The sequence below is a fragment of the Rhinatrema bivittatum genome, chromosome 4, assembly GCF_901001135.1.
Source record: "Rhinatrema bivittatum chromosome 4, aRhiBiv1.1, whole genome shotgun sequence".
Classification (NCBI taxonomy): Eukaryota; Metazoa; Chordata; class Amphibia; order Gymnophiona; family Rhinatrematidae; genus Rhinatrema; species Rhinatrema bivittatum.
Genome location: NC_042618.1, coordinates 280,550,330 through 280,577,730, shown reverse-complemented (window position 1 = coordinate 280,577,730; position 27,401 = coordinate 280,550,330). Strand labels below are relative to the sequence as shown.

Here is a 27,401-nt window from a genome sequence, read left to right as displayed (position 1 = left end):
TAAAGTATCAGGCAACTCCCATGCAGCAAGTTCATCTTTTATGCGGAAGTTGAGTCCTCGTAGAAATATGGCTCTTAGGCAACCTGAATCCCATAAGAGCTCGGAAGACAGTGTCTTGAATTCAATCACGTAGTCCGGGAGTGGCTTGCTCCCTTGTTGGAGGTTCAGGAGTGCAGAACTGGCAATGGACTGGCGAGTGGGGTCATCAAATACCGACCTGAAGAGAGTCAGAAACCCAGGCAAGTCATCAAGGACTGGATCATTGCGTTCCCAAAGAGGTGAAGCCCAGGCCAGGGCTTTTCCATCCAACAAGGACAAAATATATGTTGTCTCGGGAGCGGCAGTAGAGACGTATGTCGGTTGTAAGGAGAAGTGCATACAGCACTGATTTAGAAAGCCCCTACACAACAGGGAGTCTCCTGAGAATCGAGTAGGGGCTGGAAGAGGAACTGTAGTTCGCCCGGTAACCATCGGGGGTGAAGCATTCTGGTTAGAAATAGTAGAGTCACTCAGTCTGGAATTCAGCTGGTTAAAGGAGGTAGCAAGGGTATCAAGAGTTCTCTGTTGCTCTGTAATCCGTTGGGCCAGGCCAGAAATGGCCTATAAGGCTGAGAGCTGAGCCGGGTCCATGGAGTTAACAATCTGTTATGTTCTGTGTGTAAATTTAGGTAGTGGGCCCTTGGGTCGTGGAAGAGATGATTCCACCCACAGGAAGGAGCCCTGTGAGGATTCACCACAACAGGCGGGATCTCAGCAGTGACTAACAACAGAGGCAGTAACTTTATTATGCAGCAAGAATAACCCGAGGTGCAGGTTAATAAATTCAGTCCATGTAAATAGCCTGTAAGCAGGCTTTTCCGGTAGAGGTCCGTAGAGCGGGTTAATCCAGGAGATACTTCCTCTAGATGAGACTTGTGCTGATGGTCTCCAGTAGTGGTCCTCAGTGATGGGGTAGGACGGATGCCGATGGTAATGGTTGCACGAGACAGTATGGATCCGGTAGTGGTCCGCAGAGCGGGTTAACCAGAGAATCCACACGATGAAGGAGAAGTAGGACCAGTACTCACTCAGCGTTAGAGGAAGCCAGATGTAGAGTAGCCAGATGTAGAGTAGGCATTGGCTACCCATCAGATTCAGAATCCAGTTCAAAATTCTCATGACAATACACTCTCTATTAAATAATTCAGATTCTATTTGGCTATGTTCTACACTAAGAGTATATAAACCTACCAGAGAACTTAGATCTGCGGCAAAAAACTTATTAGAAATTCCATCAATTAAAAAGGCTGCTTTAAGTATTTCCAGGCAAAGAGCCTTTGCAGTGGCCGGCCCCATTCTGTGGAATTCGTTGCCTGACCCCCCTAAGACAAATTTCCAGCAGAAATGAATTTAAGAAAGCGCTAAAAACCTATTTATTTACGGAAGCATTCGGGAAGATTGATTCCACTCAGTAGTCACTAGCCCAGCTTCATGTAATGGTACTTAAACTTCAATTAATATCAGGAGATTACCATCTTGATAGTTATGTTTGTGTATCTCTTCTTTTCTTTCTATACTTTTATTTAAAATAACAGTTCATTATTTTAATGTTCTTGTTTTGTTATAATTTTTAAAATATTTTATTTATATTGATCATAAAGTAGATTGTATTTTTATTCTAACTTTGTTTTATTATTTTTATCGTATTTGAACTTTATGTTACTACCATTGTAAACCGCTTTGGTCAATCTTGTATTGGTAAAACGGTATTTAAATATTTTAAATAAATAAATAAATAAATAAAAAATAGGCAGTGAGGAGACCTGGAACAGGAGCACTGGAGGGTCATCAGAGGAACAGTGATGAAGCTCACTAAAAGGAAGGTGAGGCAGGTAAGATGGCTCTCCAAGGAGCGGATAGCCCTAGGTGTAACAAGGCCCCTGAGGAGCGGGTACCGAGATCACCCAGACAGGAACAGCGAGACAAGTCCCAGAATGGCGGAACTGAGCAGGACAGGAATCCTTGCTAACTCATAGCTTAGATGGTCTGCTGAGTTTAAGTATAGTAAGTGGATGATGTCATGTTGTGAGGGTGCCCACGAGGTTCCCGCAACGACGTGTACAAGAAGGGGGCAGGCGCGCACGCGTGCCCTAGGTTACTCTGGATGCAAGATGGCTTCCGGGAGCTCCCACGCTGTCCCGGGCATGCCATGGGGGTCAGTGTATGGAAGCGGAGTCGGCCATCCTCCCTAAACTCTGTGCTGTAGGAAGAAAGGAGGTAAGCAACAAAGGTCGCAGCCGCCTGCGACCGAAGGGCACAACAAGGCCATTGTGGAAAGACTATATTAATTCTTTGCTTCAGTGTTTACTGAAGAGGATGTTGGGGTGATATCCATTCCAGAGACGATTCAGATGAACTGAACCAAATCAAGGTGAACCTGGAAGATGTAGCAGGCCAGAATGATAAAATGAATACTAGTAAATCACCTGGATCAGATGGTATACACCTCAGGGTTCTGAAAGAACTAAAAAATGAAATTTCAGACCTATTACAATTAGTTTGTAATCTATCATTCAAATCATCTGTTATACCTGAAGAGTAGGAGATGGCCAATGTAACCCCAATGTTTAAAAAGGCCCTGAGGCTTGATCCATGAAACTGTAAACCAGTTTCATGGATCAGTTTTAGTGCCAGGAAAAATCATGGAAACTTTTATAAAGAATAAAATGACAAAACATTTAAATACACATAACAACAAATGGGTAACCCACAGGTATTATTCTTACATGAATGCAAATACCACCATATACCTGTGCATATTTCAACACCAATTTTTATTTACCATTTAATTCTCCATTTATAATTTAATACCACAACATTTAAAATTAGACAACACTCATCACTCACACCACATGTGGTGTGAGTGATGGTGGTATTTGCAAAACATTTAAATAGACATAGTTTAATGGGATACAGACAGCATGGATTTACCCAAGGGAAGTCTTGCCTCACAAATCTCCCAAATGTTTTTGAAGGGGTGAATAAACATGAGAACAAAGGACAACCGGTAGATATGGTGTATTTGGATATTCAGAAGGCATTTGAAAAGTCCCTCATGAAAGGCTTCTAAGAAAATTAAAAAGTCATGGGATAAGAGGTGATGTCTTTTTGTGTATTGCAAACTGGTTGTAAGACAGAGAGTAGGATTAAATGGTCTGCTTTCATAATGGAAAAAGGTAAACAGTGAAGTGCCTCAGGGATCTGTATCTGGACTGGTGATTTTTAATATATTTATAAATGATCAGGAAAGTGGGATGAGGAGTGAAGTGATCAAATTTGCGGATGACACCAAATTATGCATAGTTAAATCAAGCGTACTGTGATAAATTATCGGAGGGCCTTGTGAGACTGGAAGATTGGGCTTCTAAACGGCAGATGAAATTTAATGTGGACAAGTGCAAGGTAATGCATATAGGGAAAAATAACCCTTGCTACAGGTACAGGATGTTAGGTTCCACCTTAGGAGTTACCACCGAGGAAAGAGATCTAGGCATGAAATGTTGGCTCAGTGTGCTGTGGCGGTCAGAAAAGCAAACAGAATGTTAGGAAATATTAGGAAGGAAATGGCAAATAAAACAGTGGATGTTATAATGCCTCTGTATCGCTCCATGGTGAGACCATACCTTTAATACTGTGTGCAATTCAGTTTGCCGCATCTCAAATAAGATAGTTTCACTGGAGAAAGTGCAGAGAAGGATGACCAAAATGATAAGAGGCATGGAATGGGTCCTCTATGAAGAAAGGCTAAAAAGATTAGGGCTGTTCAATTTGGAGAAGAGACGGCTGAGGGGGAATATGATATAGGCCTACAAAATCATGAAAGGTCATGAACAAATTAATTTAAATCAGTTATTTACTCTCTCAGATAACAGAAGGACTATGGAGCACTCCATGAGGTTAGCAAGTAGATTATTTAAAACAAATCAGAGAAAATGCTTTCTCACAGGACAAGCAGGATGGTAGTCCTCACATATGGGTGACATCATCAGGATGGAACCCACTCACAGAAAACTTCTGTAAAAGTTTCCAGAACTTTGACTGGCCCCTACTGGGCATGCCCAGCATGGCACTAACCCTGCAGCCAGCAGGGGTCCCCCTTCAGTCTTCTTTTTTCCACACAGCAGTAGCCTCGCGGTAAAGGAGCTCTGAAGAGATTCCTGACAGGAACTTTCCTCACGGAATTACTAAAAGTTAAATTACCCTGCAGGGGTCCCTCCTCTAACTTTTCTCAGTCCACGGTACTCTGGTAAGTTTTCACCTGTTTCCCGTCGATTGCCGTCGAGTTTGGCCCTCGCGGCCTACTGGCCGTTGATCGTACCGCGGCTCGATTTTTTTCCATGGCCATGGCGTTGGGGTTTCGTCGGTGCCCGGACTGTACTCGCATCATGTCTATCACAGACCCCCATTAAGTCTGTGTAATGTGACTAGGATGCGAGCACGATGTCTTGACCTGCACCAAATGTGCCCTAATGACACAGAAGGGTTGCAAGGCCAGAATGGAGAAGATGTAACTTCTCTTCTGTGCTCAAACCCCGACTCCGTCCATTGCATCGACGTCGTCAGAACTGGCACCATCAACTTCGCACCAGCATCGACCACTGACCGGCATCGACAACTTCTCGGCCATCGACACCCTCTACTCCCCCTCAGGATCGAGGGGATCGCAGGGAGAAACATTGCCATCGACACAGTAAGACTCGGACCATCAAAGAGCGAAATCATCGACCTCGCCATCGTCCGAGCCACTGTCAAAGAAGCCCCGTTCAGGAAAGGCACCGACCATTCCTGTGACCTGGTCACCGAGGCAACCCTCACCCGATCAGGAATCGGGAGCCACGACTCCGCCTTTAACGGTGGTCCCTCCAGCTATGCCTCTGCCTCCTTCTTCTGTTCCGGAGCCGGGGCTGCTTGCTCCAGGTCTCCAAGAAGAACTGGACCGGATGGTTCAGGAGGCCATCGACAAGGCGATGCAACGTCTTCAGGTTCCTCCGGCACCGACACCGGCGCCACTTGTGGAACCGATCATCGACCAGATTCCAGCAGCGCTGGCACCATTGCTATCCAGGATGGAAGCGCTTATGGCCGCTTTTCCACCGATGGATCCCAGGTCTCCGATGCCCTCCCCACTGACAGCATCATCTGGAGGAGAAACACCGTTCTGCATCCCTCCATCGAGAGTTTTGCGTCAGCCATCGATGCCAATATGTCCCTCTCCACCGACCCATCCATCGGTGCCGATATGTCCATCGATGCCTGCACCGGTGCCTTTGATGACTTCATTGGTGCCTCCGATAATTTCTCCGATTCCTTCGGAGCCTAGACCGGAACCTTCAGGTATCCAACTACCCTGTCCTCCTCTAGTTCCTAGAAGGATGGGTGTTGATCCTTATGATACCTGGGCTGATGATACCTCAACAGACACCGATGATTTACCTTCACCACCTTCACCAAGAGTAGGAACCGTTCTCCTCCAGAGGACTTCTCCTTTATAAACTTTGTGAAGGAAATATCTGAATTGGTTCCCTTTCAATTACAGACGGAACAGGATGATAGGCACCAGATGATGGAATTGCTCCAATTCCTGGATGCCCCCAAGGTAATCACCTCTATTCCCATCCATCAGGTCCTTCTCGATCTCCTCAAGAAGAACTAGGAATATCCTGGATCAATTGCTCCAGTACACAGGAAAGCTGACACTATCTATTTGGTGCAGTCAGCCCCAGGTTTTCAAAAATCACAGCTTGATCACCACTCGGTCATGGTAGAGTCTGCACAAAAGAGGGCAAAGAGATCAAAGCCTCAATCGTCTGTTCCTCCTGGAAAGGAACAGAAGTTCCTAGATAACATTGGTCACCGAGTATTCCAAGGGGCCATGCTCATCTCCAGAATTACCGCCTATCAGCTTTATATGACCCAGTATAACAGGGTCATTTTTAAGCAGATATAGGACTTCTCAGACTTTCTGCCTCAGCAATTACAAGAACAATTACAAACCCTAATATACAAGGGTTTTGAGGCAGGCAAGCATGAGATTAGAACATCTTATGACATTTTTGACACTTCAACCAGAGTGTCTGCAGCTGCTATTTTGGCGAGACGGCCTGGCTCAAGTCTTCTGACCTTCGCCCAGAAGTACAAGACCGGTTATCCGACCTGCCTTGTGTCAGAGATAATCTGTTTGGCGAACAGATTCAACGGATGGTGGCAGAATTAAAGGACCATCATGAGATCCTAAGACAGCTCTCTTTGATGCCTTCTGACTTCTCCTCAAAACAGCCCTTCAGAAAGAACTCTAAGAAATCATTCTTCCACCCGAAGAAGTCTTACCCGCCACCAACCAGATCCCGTGCCACAAGACCTTATCAAAAATTGCAGTCTCGTCAAGCCCGTAAGCAAAAACCACAAGCAGCTCCTCAACCAGGACCTGCTTCAGGTTTTTGACTTCCACTTAGAGAGCAGCAGCCAGATTCCTCTGTCACACATACCAATGGGAGGTTGATTGTGCCACTTTCACAACATGTGGCATTCAATCACATCCGACCAATGGGTATTGGCAATCATTGCTCAGGGTTACCATCTGAACTTTCACGCCCTGCCATCGGACTCCCCACCTCTACAGACATGGACAACATCTGAACACTCCATTCTTCTGGATCAAGAGGTTTCCCTCCTTCTCCAGTCAAGAGCAATAGAACCCGTTCCATACTCTCAGCAAGGCCTAGGGTTCTATTCCTGGTACTTCCTAATCCCCCAAAACCGGGAGGTGTTCATCCTATTCTGGACCTACGTGCCCTCAACAAGTATCTCCAGCGAGAAAAGTTCAAGATGGTTATCTTGGGATCGCTTCTACCTCTTCTACAAAGAGGAGACTGGCTCTGCTCTCTGGACCCCCAGGACGCATACACCCATATTGCGATAAGTCCAGCTCATCGCAAGTACTTGAGGTTCCTAGTAGGCCCCAAGCACTATCAATACTGATTGCTTCCATTCGGCCTAGCGTCTGCACGAGTCTTTACAAAATGCCTGGTAGTTGTTGCAGCCTTCCTCAGGACACAAGGTGTTCACGACTACCCCTATCTGGACGACTGGTTAATCAGGGCTCCCACTCAGCAAGCTGCTCTGTCGTCCCTCAATCTAACCTTACACACTCTAAATTTCGTTAGGATTTCTCGTCAATTACGACAAATCCTACTTAGTCCCATCTCAAACCTTGTCGTTCATTGGGGCAGACTTGGACACCTTACAGGGAAAGGCTTTCCTGCCTCGACAATGAGCACTGACTCTTGCAACCCTTGCTCACCAGCTGCAGTCTCAGCACTCCGCGACTGCACACCAATTTCTCATCCTCCTGGGACACATGGTGTCCTCAGTCCATGTCACACCAATGGCCCGCTTGGCCATGAGACTCATGCATTGGACTCTGAGGTCTCAATGGACTCAAGCTATTCAGCCTCTGTCGGCCATTGTTCACGTCACAGGCTGACTCCGCCTGTCTCTCGCCTGGTAGAAAAATCAGACCAATCTCCTCCAGGGATTGCCCTTCCAGGTTCCAAATCGTCAAATCATTCTCACCACCAATGCTTCCAAACTCGGGTGGGGAGCCCACGTAGCCGATCTGCAGACACAAGGCTCTTGGTCTCCCGAGGAATTCAAACACCAAATAAATTTCCTGGAACTTCGAGCAATCAGATATGCTCTCAGGGCTTTTCAGGATTGCCTATCAAATCAGGTCATCCTGATTCAGACGGACAACCAGGTGGCCATGTGGTTCATCAACAAGCAGGGAGGCACAGGCTCCTTCTTTCTGTGTCAGGAAGCTGCGCAGATTTGGGAGGAAGCTCTCTCCCATTCGATGTACCTCAGGGCCACCTGGTTGCCGGGAGTGGACAATGTGCTGGCAGACAAGATGAGTCGTGTCTTTCAATCGCACGAGTGGTCGCTCAACCCCTCAGTAGCGAACTCCATTTTTCAACAATGGGGATATCCTCGAATAGACCTCTTTGCGTTGCCACAAAACCGCAAAGTGGAAAACTACTGCTCTCTCATTCACAGCAAACTCTCTCGACCCAGAGATGCATTCTCCCTCTCGTGGACAACCGGTCTGCTCTATGCATTCCCTCCACTTCCTCTTCTCTCGAAGACTCTCGTGAAGTTACATCAGGACAAGGGAACCATGATCCTGATAGCACCTCACTGGCCACGCCAAGTGTGGTTTCCAATACTTCAGGATCTCTCCATTCGCAGGCACATTCCCTTGGGAAAGGACCCGCTTCTGATCACTCAGAACGACGGGAGCCTACGCCATTCCAATCTTCATGCCTTATCCCTGACAGCATAGATGTTGAAAGGTTAATCCTTCAACCACTTAACCTTTCTGAACCAGTTTCCCGTGACTTGATTGCTTCACGGAAGCCTTCCACGAGAAAATCTTACTCTTACAAATGGAAAAGGTTCACATCATGGTGCTCTTCTCAGTCCCTTGACCCCTTTTCCTGTCCAGTCCCGAAGTTTCTGGACTATCTCTGGCATCTATCTGAGTCAGGTCTAAAGACTTCTTCCATCAGAATGCATGTCAGTGCGGTAGCCGCCTTCCATAAAGGTGTAGGGGATGTCCCTATATCACTATAACCCCTTGTAACACGCTTTTTGAAGGGCTTGCTCCATATCAAGCCTCCACTATGTCCTCTGGCCCCTTCTTGGGACCTTAATCTGGTTTTGGGTCGGCTCATGAAACCATCGTTCGAGCCTCTTCACTCCTGTGACCTTCGATATCTCACATGGAAAGTGATTTTCCTTTTGGTTATCACTTCAGCTCGCAGAGTTAGTGAACTGCAAGCCTTAGTTACCTATCTGCCTTACACTAAACTTCTGCAGGACCGGGCGGTACTCCGCACTCACCCTAAATTCTTACCTAAGGTAGTTTCAGATTTTTATCTTAATCAATCCATCATACTACCTACCTTTTTTCCCAGGCCCCATGCCAACCCAGGAGAACAGGCTCTGCATACCCTTGACTGTAAATGGGCTATGCCGTTTTACCTAGATCGTACAGCTCCCCACAGGGAAAGCACTCAATTGTTCGTCTCTTTCCACCCTAACAAGTTAGGGAAGCCTGTGGGTAAGCAGACTCTCTCCTCCTGGTTGGCGGACTGCATATCCTTCTGCTATCAGCAAGCGGGCATTCCATTCCCAGACCGCCTTAAAGCACACTCTGTGAGAGCCATGGCGACTTCAGTAGCACACCTACGATTGGTGCTGCTTCCTGACATTTGCAGGGCTGCTACCTGGAGTTCTCTCCACACCTTTGCAGCCCATTATTGCTTGGGCAAAGCAGGAAGACAGGATTCCATCTTTGGCCAGTCTGTCCTTCGTAACCTGTTTACAACGTGACATACCAACACCCTTCTGCCTGTCCGGTGGGGTTCAGGATGCCCACTACCAAATTCCACCCCAGTTGTTGTGCCTGTTGCACGCCTTTGGGTACATTTGGTACATGTTCGGACATCCTCAGCTCTGTATTCACCCATATGTGAGGACTACCATCCTGCTTGTCCTGTGAGAAAGCAAATGTTGCTTACCTGTAACAGGTGTTCTCACAGGACAGCAGGATGTTAGTTCTCACGAAACCTGCACGCCGTCCCGCGGTGTTGGGTTCGTAATGTTTTGTTATTTTATTTTTCGACACTGCCTGTAGCTTTCAAATAAGACTGAAGGGGGACCCCTGCTGGCTGCAGGGTTAGTGCCATGCTGGGCATGCCCAGTAGGGGCCAGTCAAAGTTCTGGAAACTTTGACAGAATTTTTCCGTGATTGGGCTCCATCCTGATGAAGTCACCATATGTGAGGACTAACATCCTGCTGTCTTGTGAGAATACCTGTTACAGGTAAGCAACATTTGCTTTTTCACTCAACGAATAGTTAAGCTTTGGAATTCACATTGCCAGAGGATGTGGTTACAGTGGTTAATATAACTGGGTTTAAAAAAGGTTTAGGTAAGTTTCTAGAGCAGAGGTCCATAAACTATTAATCAATAAGGAATAGTGGCTTGGGATCTATTTATTTTATTTATTTATTTATTTAACAGCTTTTAATATACCGGTGTTCGTGCGGGCACATCACGCCGGTTTACAATAAACTTGTGAAAGGAGGAAATTACAATAAACAGGGAGAGGGGGATGGAGCAGGTTCGAGAAAAAAGGGGGGGGAGAGGGGAGAAAGTAAAGGAGGAAGAAGATAGCAGCTGGGAAATTAAAAGGAACGTAACATTATTTACATGAGAGGCAATAAAATGAGGGTTAAGACATTGTCACAAAGTTACAGCGGACATTGTCACAAAGTTACAGCGGATAATGAGGAAATATGGATTGCATGGAGTATATCTGTGGAGGCTTATTTGCGGTAGTTATGGCAAGTTATGAGTTATGGCAAGTTTAATGTCTGGGTACTTGCCAGGTACTTGTGACTTTGGATTGGCCACTGTTGGACACAGGATGCTGGGTTGATGGATCCTTGGTCTGACCCAGTATGACATATCTTATGTTCTTATGAACTACATAAATTGGAAAGCAGAACTAAGCCTTGGCTTTGCAAATAATGTTCAATTAAACAGTTGCTAGCAAAATAAAATGTATTCAAAGGGAGAGTAATTTTTAAACAGCTATGTGGGCGAACATGAACAAACATATGCTGGCTCACATCCATGGATGTGGTCATTTTATAACATGTGCACATCTTATAAAATCGGCTGGACACATGTAAATGTGCATGCCATTTTACATGGATGCATACATGTGCCACTTCTACCGCGTAAGTGGGGGGGATTTTAATATACATGCGCGCCGACACAGTTACCAGTTAGAACAGTTCGTCCACTTTACCCAGTTACAGGATAGGACTTCCCTCTAGCTAACTTCCCTCTAGCTAACTAACCTCTCTTTTACCCTACCTGCCCCAAACCTTAAAACCCCACTGACTTGCCTAGTTTTTTTTGTCTTATAACTTATATGCCATCTATAGCAGAAGTAAAGTTATATGATAGGGGACTCCAGCGCACGCTTGTGCATGTAAATACTTATGCGCTGGTTTCCATTTAAATTCCCATAACACCCATTCCCTGTCCATACTCCGCCCATGCCCCACCCTTTTCTGGACTTTTTCTTTTGTGCACGTACTAGGAGATATGTGTGTCCATGGACAGTTTTAAAATACATGCAATGGCCTGAGAGACGCACAAATCTCCCTGATTTGGTGCGTGTAGAGCTTTTAAAATCTACCCCAAAGGTTTTGATGCACAAACACAGTATACTTCATTGTTTCCTTTGCAAGATTGTAAGAGAGACAAATTTTACAACAGCACATGTGGCTAAATTCATGAAGATTCTTTAATTATAAATACCCACTCAACAAGGGGAGTACTTATTTTAGACCTAGTCCTTAGTGGAACACAGTATTTAATGTAAGACGTAACGGTTTTGGAGCCACTTGGCAATAGTGATCATAATCGAGTACATTTTATAAGAAGCGCGCGTGCATTCATTTGCGGGCAGTTCCCGTCATGCGCACATGGACGTGCCGATTTTATAACGTGTGCACACCGAGGCATGCATATTATAAAATCTGATACCTGTACGCAGGTGGCGCGTAAGAGGGGATTTTCTGAAAAAGCATACAGTGACCCATTCAGAAGATCCCCAGTTCCCTAACCTCCTACCTAATCTTTCTCCCTTTTCCCCTCTCTGACCCCTAAACCTTACCTATCTACCTAATTTTATTTCTCCAAGAACTTACCTGCTCCTTCTGAGCAGTAATAAGTTTATTTTTTTATTATTAACAACATTTTGGCACTCTGGCACTTCCAGGTTAAAGCACTTTAAGCTTTAACTCGTATTCTATATTGTATTCATAATTATTACCTGCCTTTACCTTCTTTCCAGCTATCTAAGCTTCCAAGTTCTTTACTCCTTGTTGAATGTAACTTTTGCCTTATTCACCTCTATTGTTTAATTACTTTAGTTGGCGCTTCAGTTATACCCTTGTTAAATGTAAACCGATCCGATATGGTTATTACTATGAAGGTCGGTATAAAAAAGTGTTAAATAAATAAATAAAATTTGATCTGAGATATCACATTGGTTTACATTCAGGTACTATAGGTATTTCCCTATCCCCAGCGGGCTTACAGTCTAAGTTTTGTACCTGAGGCAATAGAGGGTAAAGTGACTTGGCCAAGGTGTGATAGTGGGACTCAAACCCTGGTTTCCTGGTTCATAGCCAACTGCTCTAACCACTAGGCTGTTCCTCCTACCTACCCTCTAAGATCTGCATGCTGTCCTACCTACCCTCTAAGATCTGCATGCTGTCCGGCTGCTGGTGTGCTTCCCCTGGACAAGGCCTGATGGCCGCTGTCCCGGATGTCCCCGCCCAGACCCCACCCCCGGCCTACCCCTTTGACGGAGCCTGGCACTTCCGTGCGTACATGGAGATATGTGCATAGCTGGGCCATTTTTAAAATGCGCTTGGCACAGCCACGTGCATATCTCCCAGTTTTTGCGCATGGAAAGCTAAAAAAAAAAAAAATCTACCTTCAAATGAACAAATCTGACAATAAATTGAGGGAGCACAGTAAAGAAATTGTCTATGATAGCTTTTAACTTTCAAAAGGGAGAGACTATGATAACATGAGAAAAATGGTTACGAAAAAAACTGAAAGGAGCAGCTGCCAAGGTTAAGAGTTTACAGCAGGCATGGACCTTGTTTAAAAATAGCATCTTTGAAGCTCTGACCAGATATGTTCCAGACATTACAAAAATGGAAAGAAGGCTACATGACTACCAGCATGGTTAAAAGGTAAGGAGATTGAGGTTATAACTAAAAGAACATCTTAAAAAAAAAAAAAAGGAAAAAGGGATACAAATGAACAAAACAGGAAACAGCATAATCATTTGTAAGTTAAATGCAAAGCACTAGTAAGAAAGGCAAAACGAGAATTTGAAAAGAAGCTTGTCATTGAAGCAAAAACTCATAATACATTTTTTTTTCAGGTACACTTGAAGCAAAAGCCTGTGAGGGAATCGGACCACTAGATGACCAAGAGGTAAAAGGGGCGTTTAAGGAAGACAAGGCCACGGCAGAGAGACTAAATTAATCTTTGCTTCATTATTTACATGACAAAGATACCCATGCCAAAAATGATATTTAAAGTTGATGATTCAGAGGAACTGAAATAAATATCAGTAAACCTGAAAGATATAATAAGACAAAATGACAAGCTAAAGAGTAGCAAATCACCTGGACTAGATGGTTTACATCCCAGATTGTTGAAAGAACTAAAAAATGAAATTGCAGACATACTATTAGTAATGAGTAAACTAGCTTTAGAATCATCTATGTACCTGAAGATTAAAGGGTTGCCAACATAATGATAATTTTTAAAAACACTTCCGCGGTGATCTAGGAAATTACAGATCAGTGAGCCTGACATCATTGCTGGGCAAAATGGTAGAAACTATCATAAAGAACAAAATGACTGAACATATAGTCATAGTTTAATGGGACAAAGCCAGCCTAGATTTAGCCAAGGGATATCTTGCCGTATCAATCTGCTACATTTTTTTTGAAGGTGTAAATAATCATGTGAATAAAGGTGAGCCAGCTGATATAGGGCTAGATTTTAAAACTTATGCGCAGGCATAGATTTGTTCATGCAACCTGGTGCGAACAAATCTACGCCCGATTTTATAACATGCGCGCACTGCTACGGCCTGTATGCCCCAGCACAAACCACTGTGCCGGAACACTTGACCCCGCCCCCTGACCGCCGCCATGCCCACGGACCGCCCCTGGACCACTGCCATGCCCCAGACTGCCCCTTTTTGCAAGCCCCGGGACATACGCTCGTCCCGGGGCTTGCGCGCGCCGCCAAGCCTATGCAAAATAGGCTCGGCGCACGCAGGGGCAGATTTTCTCGAGTTTCGCGTGTATGTTATGCGCGTGGCCTTTGAAAATCTGCCCCATAGTGTACCAGGATTTCCAGAAAGCATTCGACAAATACCATCATGAGAGACTTCTGAGGAAGTTAAAAAGTCATGGAATCGGAGACAATGTCTTATTGTGGATGGGAACTGGTTAAAAGATAGAAAACATAGAGCTTAAAAGGTCAATTTTCTCAATGGAGAAAGGTGAATAGTGGAGTACTACATGGATCTGTTCTGGGACCACTTCTTTTTAACATATTTATAAATGATCTGGAAATGGGAACAAGTAAGGTGATCAAATTTGCAATTAACACAATTATGCAAAGTGTTAGTTCATAAGAAGATTGTGAACAATTGCAAGAGGATCTTGCAAAACTGGGAGACTGGGCATGCAAATGGCAGATGACATTTAATGTGGATAAGTAAAAAAGTGATGCACATAGGGAAGAGCAATCTAAAATATAGCAATGCAATGCAAGGTTCCACACTAAGGGGGGGATTTTCAGAGCCCTGCTCGCCTAAATCCGCCCAAAACCGGGCGGATTTAGGCGAGCAGGGCCCTGCGCGCCGGTATGCCTACATTCAAAGAGGCCTACCGGCGCGCGCAGACCCCGGGACTCGCGTAAGTCCCGGGGTTTTCGGAGGGGGGCGTGTCGGGGGCGTGTTGGGGGGCGGGCCCGGTCGTTGCGGCGTTTCGGGGGCAGGTACGGGGGCATGGCTACGGCCCGGGGCGGTTCGGGAGCGTGGCCGCGCCCTCCGTACCCGCCCCCAGGTCGCGGCCCGGCGCGCAGGAGGACCGCTCGCGCGCGGGGATTTACTTCTCCCTCCGGGAGGCGTAAATCCCCGGAGAAAGGTAAGGGGGGGGTGTAGACAGGGTCGGGCGGGTGGGTTAGGTAGAGGAAGGGAGGGGAAGGTGAGGGGAGGGCGTTAGAGGATTTCCTCCAAGGCCGCTCCGATTTCGGAGCGGCCTTGGAGGGAACGGGGTAGGCTGCGCGGCTCGGTGCGCGCCGGCTATACAAAATCGATAGCCTTGCGCGCGCCGATCCAGGTTTTAGCAGATACGCGCGGCTCCGCGCGTATCTACTAAAATCCAGCGTACTTTTGTTTGCGCCTGGAGCGCAAACAAAAGTAGGCCTATTCGCGGAGTCTTAAAATCCGCCCCTAAGAGTCATCACTCAGGAAAAGGTTCTAGGCATCATCGTGGATAATATGTTAAAATTTTCTGCTCAGTGAGTGGTGGCAGACAAGAAAGAAAATAGAATGCTAGGAATTATTTGGAGGACTTCTGGTGATGCAGCATATGTAGCAGAAGTAGGTCTGTTTTGCTCCAGGGACTACTTCCAAATTAGTTGCTTTTTTGTTATTTAATCCAGCCTAGAGTTGCGGCAAATGCTTCCTAAGAACAAATTTGTTATTAAAGAGCGATGCGGGTTGACCTCAAAATAAATTCGTAGTATGCAAGAGAAGAGCAAGCTAACCAAACAACAAAATAGTGGCTGAGCCAGAGAAAGATAATATGGAGAAAATTGTGACAGTTGTTTCATAAGATATCGTGCGAGAGATAACTAAAAGCATAAGCTTGGAAGCACTAAACAATCGCTTAAGTAAGCTCCAATCTGCCATGGATGAGATTAAAGAGTGTTATGAACCCTGCCCGCGCAGCTAATCCCCGCGAGCTGGCACTTACTTCATCCCATGCTGCTTTGTTTTCTGCCCGACGCGGCATGGACGCTCCCGGAGTCGGGCCTTCCCGCGCGGCTGGAGCCGCGGACTTGCCTTCCCCTGGGCCTGGAGGCCACCCATTGGGCCTTCTCTTCACCGCGGCTGGAGCTACGGACTTTCTACCATCTTCGCGGCACAGGAGCCGCCGCCGATGTCTTGGTGATCTTCGCGGCCAGAGGCCGCAAGCCCCGGCCTGGATTGGTGGCTGGAGCAGCCCTCGGGGCCTCCTGCAGCGGCTGGTGACGCTGCCGTCATTGGGGCCTGCTCTCCAGGCCCAGCCCTGCTGCTACGCACGACGTCGGTGCAGGACCGCTGTCCACGGTCCTGCACAGCCCTGACTCCTGCCTCTAGGCACGCGACCGTGCCTCTCTTCAGAATTTAAAGGGCCCATGGCCGGATATGCCTTGGGCCCCACCTATGGACTCATTTCCTGCTTGAGCCCTATAAAAGGGCTGGTCTTGCTATTGTTCCTTGCCTTGCATCGGAGTTACTTCACTCTGGAGACTCCTGCCTGCCAGAGCTCCGTCAGGTCTTCTTCGTGGAGCTCCTCATCGTCTCGTCTTCTCATCTTGTCAGGTCATGTCTTGATTGCCTGAGGTCCCCGTCCAGGTGTCTTGGTGTCTCGTCTTTGGACAATCCGCTTCCTTATGTTCCTGGTTCCTTGGTTCCTGGTTCCTTGTGTCTTCAGCGCTCCTGAGCCTTCTGGTCCTGTCAGGCCTTGGTCCCTCGGATGAAGTCTTTCTCGAGCGTGGAGTGGCCTGCAGGTGGAATTCGTTCCTGAGCTCCTGGGCTGTCTTGTCCTGCCAGCCGTTGTGGAGCTTCGGATGACATCGGCTTCGTCGTTGGAGTCCCACCTCGACTGGATCCTCCCCTGCGCTTGTCCCGCTCTCCGCGTGGTCCGTGACCAGCCTTCTCGGGCTATGTAGGGCACGCAGTGGGACAGGGTGGTCCGCGACCAGCCCATTGGATCCACCCATGAAGGTGGGTTGAGTAGGGCGCCCTGAGAGACAGTGCCAATGTTCTCCTGCCCAGCTTCTCGTCTCATCTGGACTTCGTCAAGTTCCTCGTCTCTGATGCCGTTGCATCAGTCTTGGTGTCATGTCTTTATGTCAAGGCCTCCGTCTGCCCTCATCCTCAGGCCGGCCTGCTGCTCCATGCCGATCCATGCGGCAGGTCCGAAAGGGCTCGGAATGGTCGGAGGACCGTTCCCCTACCAACATCATCTTCTTGTTGGCGCTGGGAGCTTGCAGGCCTGGCAGAGGTAAGACCGTAGTCCCGCCATGCTGGAACACGCCGTCAACCCTCGGTTCAGTCTGGGATCCTTCTGGGGTCAGGCTGAGGCCCAAGGGCACACTAAAACACCCGTTACGTAACAAAGAGGGATTTGAATTGCATGGTCATAGGATCTCCCAGGGTGAACAAAGGATTATGACGCAGGACCAAATGAGCCAACAGGTTGATGATTTTAAAAAAAGAAAATGGAATTTTATTCGACCAACTATTAAGATCAAGAGAAAAGAGGATATCAGAAAAACAGACTCACTGGAAGCCCCGAATCTGTATGTGGTAGTGAGTTGATTTAATTTTTTGAAAAAATGCTTCCATAAAACGTGATTGTGCACACCTCCACAGGAAAATAACGGACAAACTCAGCCACTACTCCTCACTTTGCGATAGCAGCATGGGATTTGTTTACTGTTTGGGATCTTGCCAGATATTTTTGACTTTGATTGGTCACTAGGCATGTGCATTAGTTTCAAATGAAATTGAAAAATGAAATGAATTGGGGTTAATTTGTTTCTTTCTGGGGACAATGAAACAAATTAAGAGGGTTCCCCGAATTAAATGAATCTTATAGATAATGGACTCAGAAATCATAGGAAAGCAACGGGTGCATGTATACAGTTCGAATCGGATACCCTGAAAAGCAGGTAGTCAGCAGAGAAGAAGAGAAAGGGCATGTTGTCAAGGAGATGAGAGGCATGAAGTACCACAGTGAAGCAATTTGTCAGTCTGACTATTGCTGCAGACCGGGTACAGTGACACTGATCCTGAAGACTCAGCATATCAGATATTTGCCCTGCATTGCTTCTTAAGACATTAGCAGTGTGAAAGCATATCTCTGAGCTCTCTCTGAGTTCTTGCTAAAGATTTTTGCTGTGGCATATTGTATACTCATTGTGTCAGCAACAGCTCGTCACACAAAAGAGGATAGCAGTGAGGCAGCGCTGTGTCCTAAGATCTGTGTCTCCATAGTAGATTTGTGTTGCTTGGGTTACAGTTGCTGTTCTGTTTTTCCATTCTGGAATTGAAGCTTTAGCTACACTTGAGATTAGTCATTTATTCTCTGTTTGCCTGGCAGCAGGCACAATGTGGGCAGTGGGCCCTAGGCAGTGGGCATAAGTGAGCAGTGATAGCAGAGCAGAGAGTGCAGCATAACAGGTTGCGTTGTGAAGCCTGTCTGTGTCAGAGAAGTAGCACATAGCAGATAGTGTGAACTTTAGCATGCAATATATGGTGAAAAGAAGATAATGTCTCCCAGGGTCCTCCAGACCAATCTTGTTCCCACCACAAAACCAACAATAATTTGAGCATAATGATGAATTTGCACATAACTAAAAGTATCTATTACCGTTTCTCCCAGTTTGTGCTGTAAGAGTTTTAAGGATAATATTTTCCCATTGTCATCCAAAATTTGAGAAATAACAGATAATCCTCTCAACTCCCAGTCCCTAAAGATTCGCCTATCCAACCCTGGCGGAAAATTAAGTTTGTCAACAATAGAGATGAAGATTTAGAAGAAATCCAATGCCAAGACCTACAAACAGAAGAGAGAAAAATGTGATTTTTTAAATAGGCCGATAGTTGAGAAGGTATAGCATGTAATATAAATCGGAGATGGAGAAGATATACAATAACAGCTTCATATTTATTATCACAGATTAAAGACGTACCCATGAGCCAATCCCCTACCTGTTTTAAATCTGTACAATGACTATAATATTAAATCCAGTAAACTCATCCCTCCCTGCTTTCCCAAGCCCATCAATTGAAATAGAGGCACTCTTAATTTAGCCCCTCCACAGAAATAATCTGAATTCTCTACGTAGAGTGTGGTTATTCCTCAAGCTCAGAACAAGAGGGAGGGCACTTAAAACGTAAATCCATCTTAAACAATTGGATCCTACCTCCTAACAATATGGCCAAATAGTTCCACTTTTGTATATACTTAGTAACTTCTTATAACTTAACTACATTAAAAGAATGTAAGAGGTGCAGATCCTTGGTAAGCCAGATGCCCAAATATTTCATACGAGTGGCCCACGTTAATGGAAATGTACCCTTCCAATCTTGAGCACACCCCCCCCCCCCATGCACCAATGGCCATAGCTTCTTACTTGTCTAAATTCAACCTTAGTCCTGCATGTCTATCATAGATACAGTATTTAGAGAGCTAAGCAGGCAAAGAGGTTTGTGGCCAAGAAATCAACAACATCCCCCGATGATGGACTTCTGGCACCCCGAAATGGTGAACTTTTTGAACCTCAATCATCGAATATGGATTCTTTCGAAGAAAAGCAAGAGAGTAGCTTTCTCTAAAGTTTGGGACCCATTTATTTAAACACCTTTCTGCAGCAATGCAAGGCAAATACTTAGAAGTGGCTTGAAAGCTCTCTTGTCACATTCACCACTAGCAATAGGAAATCATAACATTTGGAATAATGTTAAAATGGCTGCAATTGATGGTAGTATAAATATTCCCAATCAGCCTCATGGGTGAGAAACTAGGGGAGATAAAGGGCAAGGAAAGGGGGGGGGAGGGAGATTGGGGATCAGGGGCATTTCTGTTATTCTGTTGAAAGTTTACACAATGTTCAATGTTGAATTTTTGCTGAAACTATAATAAAGACAATTATTAAAAAAAAAAAAAAAAGGAGGTCATCCACAAATGCTGCAATTTTAAAAGTACCACCCTGATATTGATTTTTTCAATCTGATCATTATGCAATATTTTACACATAAAAGGAGCTAGGGATAGCAGAGAAAGTAAGGGTGATACTGGGTATCCACTCTCTGGTGCCTTGAGTGTATATTTATTTATTTTTATTTGAATTTCTTATATACCGGCATTCGCGATGGGAGTCGCATCATGCCGGTTTACAAATAACAGGGTGTGACAAAAGGATAAATACTTAAAAACTTAAAACATTAACATGTGATAGAAGAAGAAAGTAGCAGTTACAAAAAAACAGGGACAAAATGCAACTTGGAATGTAGAGAAGGCTACAGAAAGATTAACAATGAGGTAAAAAAGAATAACCAAGGTAAATAAAACCTGCCAATTTAAAAGAGTAAGGACATTGTGGAGTTGTCAAAGGTTGTTGGTTACCCTGACGGAAAGTCTTGGTTGCTTGAGTTGAAAGTAGGTTCAGTTGGTATCTGGAAAGGCTTTCATAAATAGCCAGGTTTTAAGTCTTTTTCTGAATGTAGGGAGGCAAGGTTCCTGTCTCAGTTCTGGTGGGATGGAATTCCACAGAGTAGGTCCTGCTGTAGAGAAAGCCCTGTCTCTGAGAGTCGTATGATGAAAGGTTTTGGCAGGAGGAACCTGTAGTGAATCTCTGTAGGACTCTCTGATAGGTCTGATGGAGGTATGTTTTTTAAATGGGATTTGGAGGTTAAGCGGAGAGAGTTGATGGAATGCTTTGTAGATGGTAGTGATGGACTTATATAAGATTCTATAGTGCACTGGCAGCCAATGTAAGTCTTTGAGAATCGGAGATATGTGGTCTTTTCTTCTTGTGTTTGTCAAAATTCTGGCCGCCGTGTTCTGAACCATCTGAAGAGGTTTAGTATGAGAAGACGGGAGACCTAATAGAATAGAGTTGCAATAATCTAACTTAGAGAAGATTATTGATTGCAGGACTGTTCTGTAATCGTGGAAATGGAAAAGTGATTTGATTCTTTTTAAGACGTGCAGTTTATAAAAGCAGTCCTTCGTGGTTTGATTAATAAAAGATTTTAAGTTTAGCCGATTATCGATGATGGCTCCTAGGTCTCTTACTTGTGATGTTTGAAAGCCGGTTGGTGGATTTGAGGTGAGGTTACTGTTTTCGGGGGAAATTAAGAGGAGTTCGGTTTTTGCGGAATTTAAGATTAGATTTAGACTGGAGAGGAGGTTGTCAATATTTTGAAGGCAGTTTTCCCAGATTTTAATAGTTTTAGTAAGGGATTCTTTGATAGGGATGACAATCTGGACGTCATCTGCGTATAGAAAGTATTTGAGGTTCAGATTGGTTAATAGTTGACATAGGGGTAGGAGGTAAATGTTAAAGAGCGTGGGAGAGAGAGAGAGGAGCCCTGTGGCACTCCTAGCGTGGAAGGGAAAAACTGTGATTCTTTGTTATGTATTTTGACTTTATAACCTCTGTTTCCCAAGAATGATTTGAACCAGGCAAGAGCAGAGCCTGTTATTCCGATGTTCGCTAATTGATTTAGGAGAAGGGAGTGATTAACGGTATCAAAAGCGGCGGATAGGTCGAGGAGTATCAGCAGGTAGGCGTGACCTTTATCGAGGCCCATGATGACGTAATCTGTCAGAGATATGAGAAGAGATTCTGTACTTAAAGATTTTCGAAAGCCGTATTGAGTGGGGAATAATATATTGTTGTCTTCGAGGTATTCTGATAATCTGGTGTTGACTAATTTTTCAGTAATCTTGGCTATAAAAGGAAGGTTGGAGATAGGGCGGAAGTTGGAGGGATCTTTAGGATTAAGATTAGGTTTTTTTAATAGAGGTTTGATAGAAGCAACTTTCAGGTCATCTGGATAAATTCCTTGGGCTAAGGAACAATTGATAATGTCAGTCAAGGTTTTGGAGATGGTATCTGGTATTAGCAGCAATAGTTTGGAAGGGATATGGTCAAATGGGTGAGATGATGGTTTCATTCTCTTCAATACTAACTTGGTCTCTGATATTGCAATGGGTTCGAAGGCTTGTATGGCAATGTCTTTGCAGTGATGGCGGTATGTGCCGGATGTAGCTAGGGTATTCGTTTTTAGGAGAGATTGCAGGTTGGAAATTTTGTTACTGAAGAAGATGGCCAGCTCCTCAGCTTTTTCGTGCGCTTGGTTGAGAGGAATGTCCGGAGAGTTGGGTTGAGTTAAGTTAGAGACGTAAGTAAAGAGGGCTTTTGAATCGAAGATGAGGTGATGTATCTTGTGAGCGTAGTAGTCCCTTTTTGTTTTAAGTGTGGTGCTCTTGTATATGTGAAGAGAGAGTTTGTAAGCTGAGAGGGAGGTCGGTGATGGTGCTTTACGCCATTTATTTTCTTTTTGTCGCAGGGAAAGTTTGAGTTTTTGCAATTGTTCATTGAACCAGGGTTGTCTTCTGGCGGCATTATGTTTTGGTTTTTTTGTTGCCAGTGGGCAGAGTTTATTAGCTGCCAATCCTGTGATGTTGGACCATGAGTGGAGCGCCGTGTTAGGAGTGGAGATGTCTATATGAGGGAGTTCTAGGACAAGGTGTTTGTGAAGTTCATCGGATGAACAAAGGTTTCTGTAAGTAAATTGAGGTTGAGGATCGTGTTTGATGCTTGATTGTGCCAGCGAAAATGTGGTAGAGATTAAAGCATGGTCTGACCAGGGGACTGATTTGCATAAGGGAGGTGCTGAGTATGAGATGCCTGAGTTTACAAAAATGAGATCCAAAGTGTGTCATGCTCTGTGGGTGGGATTGTTGATTATCTGCTTGAATCCCATGGCGGTCATGGCATTTAGGAAAGTTTCACAGTTTGTAGAGGGAGAGGGGTCGTCAACATGTAAGTTGAAATCTCCCAATATGATGGCTGGAGACTCAAGATTTAGGTTAGTAGCTATTAATTCTAGAATGGGGGAGGCGTCTGACTCCAGAAGTCCCGGAGGGGCGTAGACTAGGATGGTTTGTAGCCGGTCTGATTTGAAAAAGCCGGCTTCAATTTTTGTAGGAGAGTGAATTGGGAATTGAGTAAGTCTCAGCTCTTTTTTGGCTGCAAGGAGAATACCCCCACCCTTTTTTTTTGTCTGGGAATAGAGAAGACATCATAGGTTTCAGTTGGAAGTTGGTTTATTAGTGCGGTGTCCGTCTGTTTAAGCCATGTTTCCGTAATTGCGCAGAGGTCGGGTTTAGTGTCCAGTAGAAGGTCATTGAGTATTAGTGATTTTTTGGTAAGGGATTGAGCGTTGAATAAAATCAGAGAGAAAAGGGCTAGGTCTAGCGTCTGTGTAAGGGGGGAAATCATGATTGGAATGAGTGATTTATAGGTAGTTGGACGTGAAAACACCGATGGATTTCTTATGAAAAATGACCTTTGTTGGAGAATTGGAATAGGGAGACCAGTATGCATTGAGGCTTGTGGTCACAGAAACAATGGTTAGTTAGTCAGTGAGGAGGTTAGGCTGTAAAGTTTGAGTATTGAAAGAGTGCTGTGTCGAGTGCTGGATGTGGAAGGAAGGGCGCTGAGCGCTGGATGATTGCTGGAGTGGAAGGATGAGCGCTGGATGATTGCTGGAGTGGAAGGATGAGCGCTGGATGATTGCTGGAGTGGAAGGATGAGCGCAGGGTTGTTGTCTGTCTAGTTCAGGTGTGCTAGGATTTGGAAGGAGTGGCGAGACTGAGTATTGATGGTATGGGTTACTATTGTAGTCTCACCCTGACCTCACCTCACCAGAGTCTCACAAAGGGGCTCGCTAAGGGGCAGGCCCCTTAGGTCGCGCCCCTTAGGGCGTGCGACGCCGTCTGTGAGCGTTTAAATTTAAAGGGCTTCACGCAGCCTTTTCAAGGGCCGGGTGCCTTTCAGTGTGCCTTTCAGGGGGAGTGGTTTGCACTCACTGCGATGTCTTCTTCGTGCGCCTACCGCGCGGCTCCCTTCTCCCAGCACCTGAATGAGGCGTCCTCCACCAGTCTTGTAGGGACCCTGGGTCGCGGCAGAAAGGGCGTCCGGGAGAGGTTCCTCAGTTTAAATCCTCCTCTAGTCGCGCGGGTATGATGTCATCGATCGGCGCGCCCTGAGAGGGGGGAGGATGAATCCGCTCGTCTATGTGTGCAGATCTCGGCGGAGCAGACGGCTGCGGCTAGACACGTGGTCGATCGGTGTGTGAGGCCCTTGGAGGTAAGTGCGAGAAATAATGGGCCTTACCCCGACAGGCTCGTGCGCCGACCGCGCGGCTCCCTTCTCCCAGCACCTGAATGAGGCGTCCTCCACCAGTCTTGCAGGGACCCTGGGTCGCGGCAGAAAGGGTGTCCGGGAGAGGTTCCTCAGTTTAAATCCCCCTCTAGTCGCGCGGGTATGATGTCATCGATCGGCGCGCCCTGAGAGGGGGGAGGATGAATCCGCTCGTCTATGTGTGCAGATCTCGGCGGAGCAGTAAATGATGAGACTGCCATAATTGGCATCACAGAAACTTGGTGGAAGGAGGATAACCAATGGGACAGTGCTATATCAGGGTACAAATTATATCGCAATAATAGGGAGGATCAACTTGGTGGGGGTGTGGCACTTTGGGCCAGATTTCTAAACTTATGCACAAGCGTAGATTTGTTCTCGCAACCCGGCGCGAACAAATCTACATCCAATTTTATAACATGCGCGCGCAGCCGCATGCATGTTATAAAATCCGGGGTCGGCGCGCACAAGAGGGTGCACACTTGTGCACCTTGCGCGCGCTGAGTCCAAGGGGAGCCCTGATGGCTTTCCCCGTTCCTTCAAAGGCCGCTCCGAAATCAGAGCGGCCTTGGAGGGAACTTTTTTTACGATCCCCCCACCTTCCCCTATCTAGCCTATACCCTTGCCCTAACTAAATCCCCCCTTACCTTTTATTTCCGAAGTTACGCCTGCCCGAGGCAAATGTAACGTGTGCACCAGCTCGCCATCCCCCGGCACAGGCCGCTGTGCCAAAGGACTCGGAACTGGCCCCCGGACCTCCCCCGAACCTCCGCCACGTCCCTGGACTGCTCCTGACCCCCGAACCTGCCCCCTTCCCCGCTCCTTTTTTGAAGCCCCAGGACATACACGCGCCCCAGGGCTTGCGCTCGGGGTAGGCAGGGGCAGCTTTTTGGGGGTTACGCGTGTAACCCTTTGAAAATCTGCCCCTTTATGTCCGGGAGGGTATAGGGTCCAACAGGATAAAGATCATACAAGAGACTAAATGCTCAGTAGAATCTATATGGGTAGAAATCCCATGTGTGTTGGATAAGAGTATAGTGATAGGAGTATACTACCATCCACCTGGACAAAATAGTCAGACAGATGATGAAATGCTAAGAGAAATCAGGGAAGCTAACCAATTTTGCAGTGCAGAAATAATGGGAGATTTCAATTACCCCAATATTGAATGGGTAAATGTAACATCAGGACTTGCTAGAGACATAAAGTTCCTGGATGTAATAAATGGCTGCTTCATGGAGCAATTGGTTCAAGAACCAAGAAATGGAGCTATTTTAGATTTAATTCTTAGTGGAACGCAGGATTTGGTGAGAGAGGTAACGGTGGGGAGGCCACTTGGCAATAGTGATCATAACATGAAATTTAAACTAATAACTGGAAGGGGGACAATAAGTAAATCTACAGTTCTAATACTAAACTTTCAAAACGGAAACTTTGATTTTATTTATTTATTTATTGTTTTTGTTATACCGAGTTTCATGACATGCATCACATCAACCCGGTTTACAATTAACAGAGTGTGTAAAGCATAACGTAACGTAAAACAATGTTCTCAATAAGAACCTTGAACTTTAAATACAGTGAATCAGATAAAGGATGTGAGAAAGTTACAATAAAATAGGGAAATTAACTTGGAACTGGAAGAGGGGAGAGATTGAACAGAGCAATATTTACATTTCAGCCTATTAATGTAATAGAGTAGCAGAGTGAGTAAATAAGAATATGTGAGTAACTGTGGCGGTACATAAATAACCAAATGCATAAATATTACAATGTATGATAAAAGCTCAGCAGGTATTAATGAGTGTCAATTTAAGGTTTGAGGAAAATAGAAAAAAACTGAAAGGTGCAGCTGCAAAGGTTAAAAGTGTTCAACAGGCATGGACATTGTTTAAAAATACAATCCTAGAGGTGGTTTGTTGTGTACGGCCTCAAAGGCCTACGTGGGCGGCCTCTAAAGGGCTTGCATTCTGTTACGAGATGGGGTGTTTGGTGTGCCCTTCGGCCTCAGCCCGACCCCAGACGAGTCCAGGACCGAACCGATGGTTGACGGCATATTCTACCATGGCTGACGGTCTTACCCTCTGCCAGGCCGGCAAGCTCTCATGGCCAACAACAGATGATGTTGGAATGTGAATGGTCCACCGACTATTCCGAACCCTTTCGGACCTGCTGCGTGGAACAGCAGGCCTGGCCTGAGGTCGAGGGCAGACGGGCCTTGACATGAAGACATGACAGCAGGATCGATGCATCGGCATTGCGGACGAAGACATAACAGTAGGATCGATGCAACGGCATCGCGGATGAAGACATGACAGCAGGATCGATGCAACGGCATCACAGACGAAGACTTGACACCAAAGCTGATGCAAAGACATCACTGACCAGTGGTTGATGCGACGGCATCCTGGACCAGGGTCGATGCACGACATCAGGAACAAGACATGATACCAAGAGTGATGCAATGGCATCCAGGACGAGATGAGGAACTGACGAAGTCCACACGAGACGAGAAGCTGGGCGGAAGGACATTGGCACTGTCTCTCAGGGCGCCCTACTCAGCCCACCCGTGGGACTGAGTCGCGGACCACCCTGTCCCACTGCGCGCCCTACACAGCCCGAGGAGGCTGGTCGCGGACCACACTGGGAGCGGGACAAGCGCAGGAAAGGATCCAGTCGAAGCATAACACCAATGACGGAGCCGATGTCGTCCAAAGCTCCACCAACGGCTGGCAGGACATGACGGCTCAAGAGCACAGGACACCAGTCCACCTGTAGGCTAGTCCATGCTCGGGCAAGACATCATCTGAGGGACCCCCGGCCTAACAGGTACCAGAAGGCTCAAGAACGCTGAAGACGAAGACACAGGAGCAGGACATCAAGGAACCTGGAACATCAGGAAACGGAGGATCAAAGCGAGACACCAGGACAGGGACCTCAGGCAACGAAGACGTAACTTGACATGGCATGACGTAACAACAAGAACTCCATGGAGAAGACGAAGAAGACCTGACGGAGCTCTGGCAGGCAGGGGCCTCCAGAGTGAAGCAACTCCGATGCAAGGCGAAGACTGAATGACGGGGCAGCCCTTTTATAGGGCTGGTACAGGAAGTCCACTCCCTAGGTGGGGCCAGCACACTTCCTGTGCCTGGCCCTTTAAATCTTGAAGAGAGGCGCGCACCGGCGCCTAAGGGAAGCAGGGAGCAGGGCTGTGCAGGACCGTGGACAGTGGCCTGCACAGTGAACAGCGTCAGAAGTGCAGGGCTGGCCTGAAGAGCAGGCCCGATGATGGCAGCGGCTGTGGCCGCTGCAGGAAGCCCCGGAGGCAGCTCCAGCCACTACTCGAGCCCGGGGCTTGCGGCCTCCGTGCCGCGAAGATCAGATGACGTCGGCGGCAGTCCCGGCCGTGCCAGGGATGGCAAGAAGTCCACGGCTCCAGCCACGGCGAAGGGTGGCTCGATGGGCGGC

The 27,401-nt window shown here is 46.4% G+C and overlaps 1 protein-coding gene and 1 long non-coding RNA gene across 10 annotated transcripts in view; one reads left to right on the top strand and one right to left on the bottom strand.

The window, feature by feature from the left end:
• Positions 1-27,401, bottom strand: part of BCAT1 (branched chain amino acid transaminase 1) — a 584,786-nt gene that overhangs the window by 34,172 nt on the left and 523,213 nt on the right. For 2 of the 9 annotated variants that reach the window (XR_003856480.1, XR_003856479.1), the window contains one exon: positions 18,365-18,550. The exons of the other annotated variants lie outside the window; for them this stretch is intronic. The gene's annotated coding sequence lies outside the window, so the exon portion shown is untranslated. The remainder of the gene's footprint in view (positions 1-18,364; positions 18,551-27,401) is intronic. 9 annotated transcript variants of the gene reach the window in all.
• The window catches only part of LOC115090708, a 73,271-nt gene that overhangs the window by 43,252 nt on the left and 2,618 nt on the right, over positions 1-27,401 (top strand). The window contains exon 2 of the long non-coding RNA XR_003856481.1: positions 13,078-13,130. This is a non-coding gene — a long non-coding RNA (uncharacterized LOC115090708). The remainder of the gene's footprint in view (positions 1-13,077; positions 13,131-27,401) is intronic.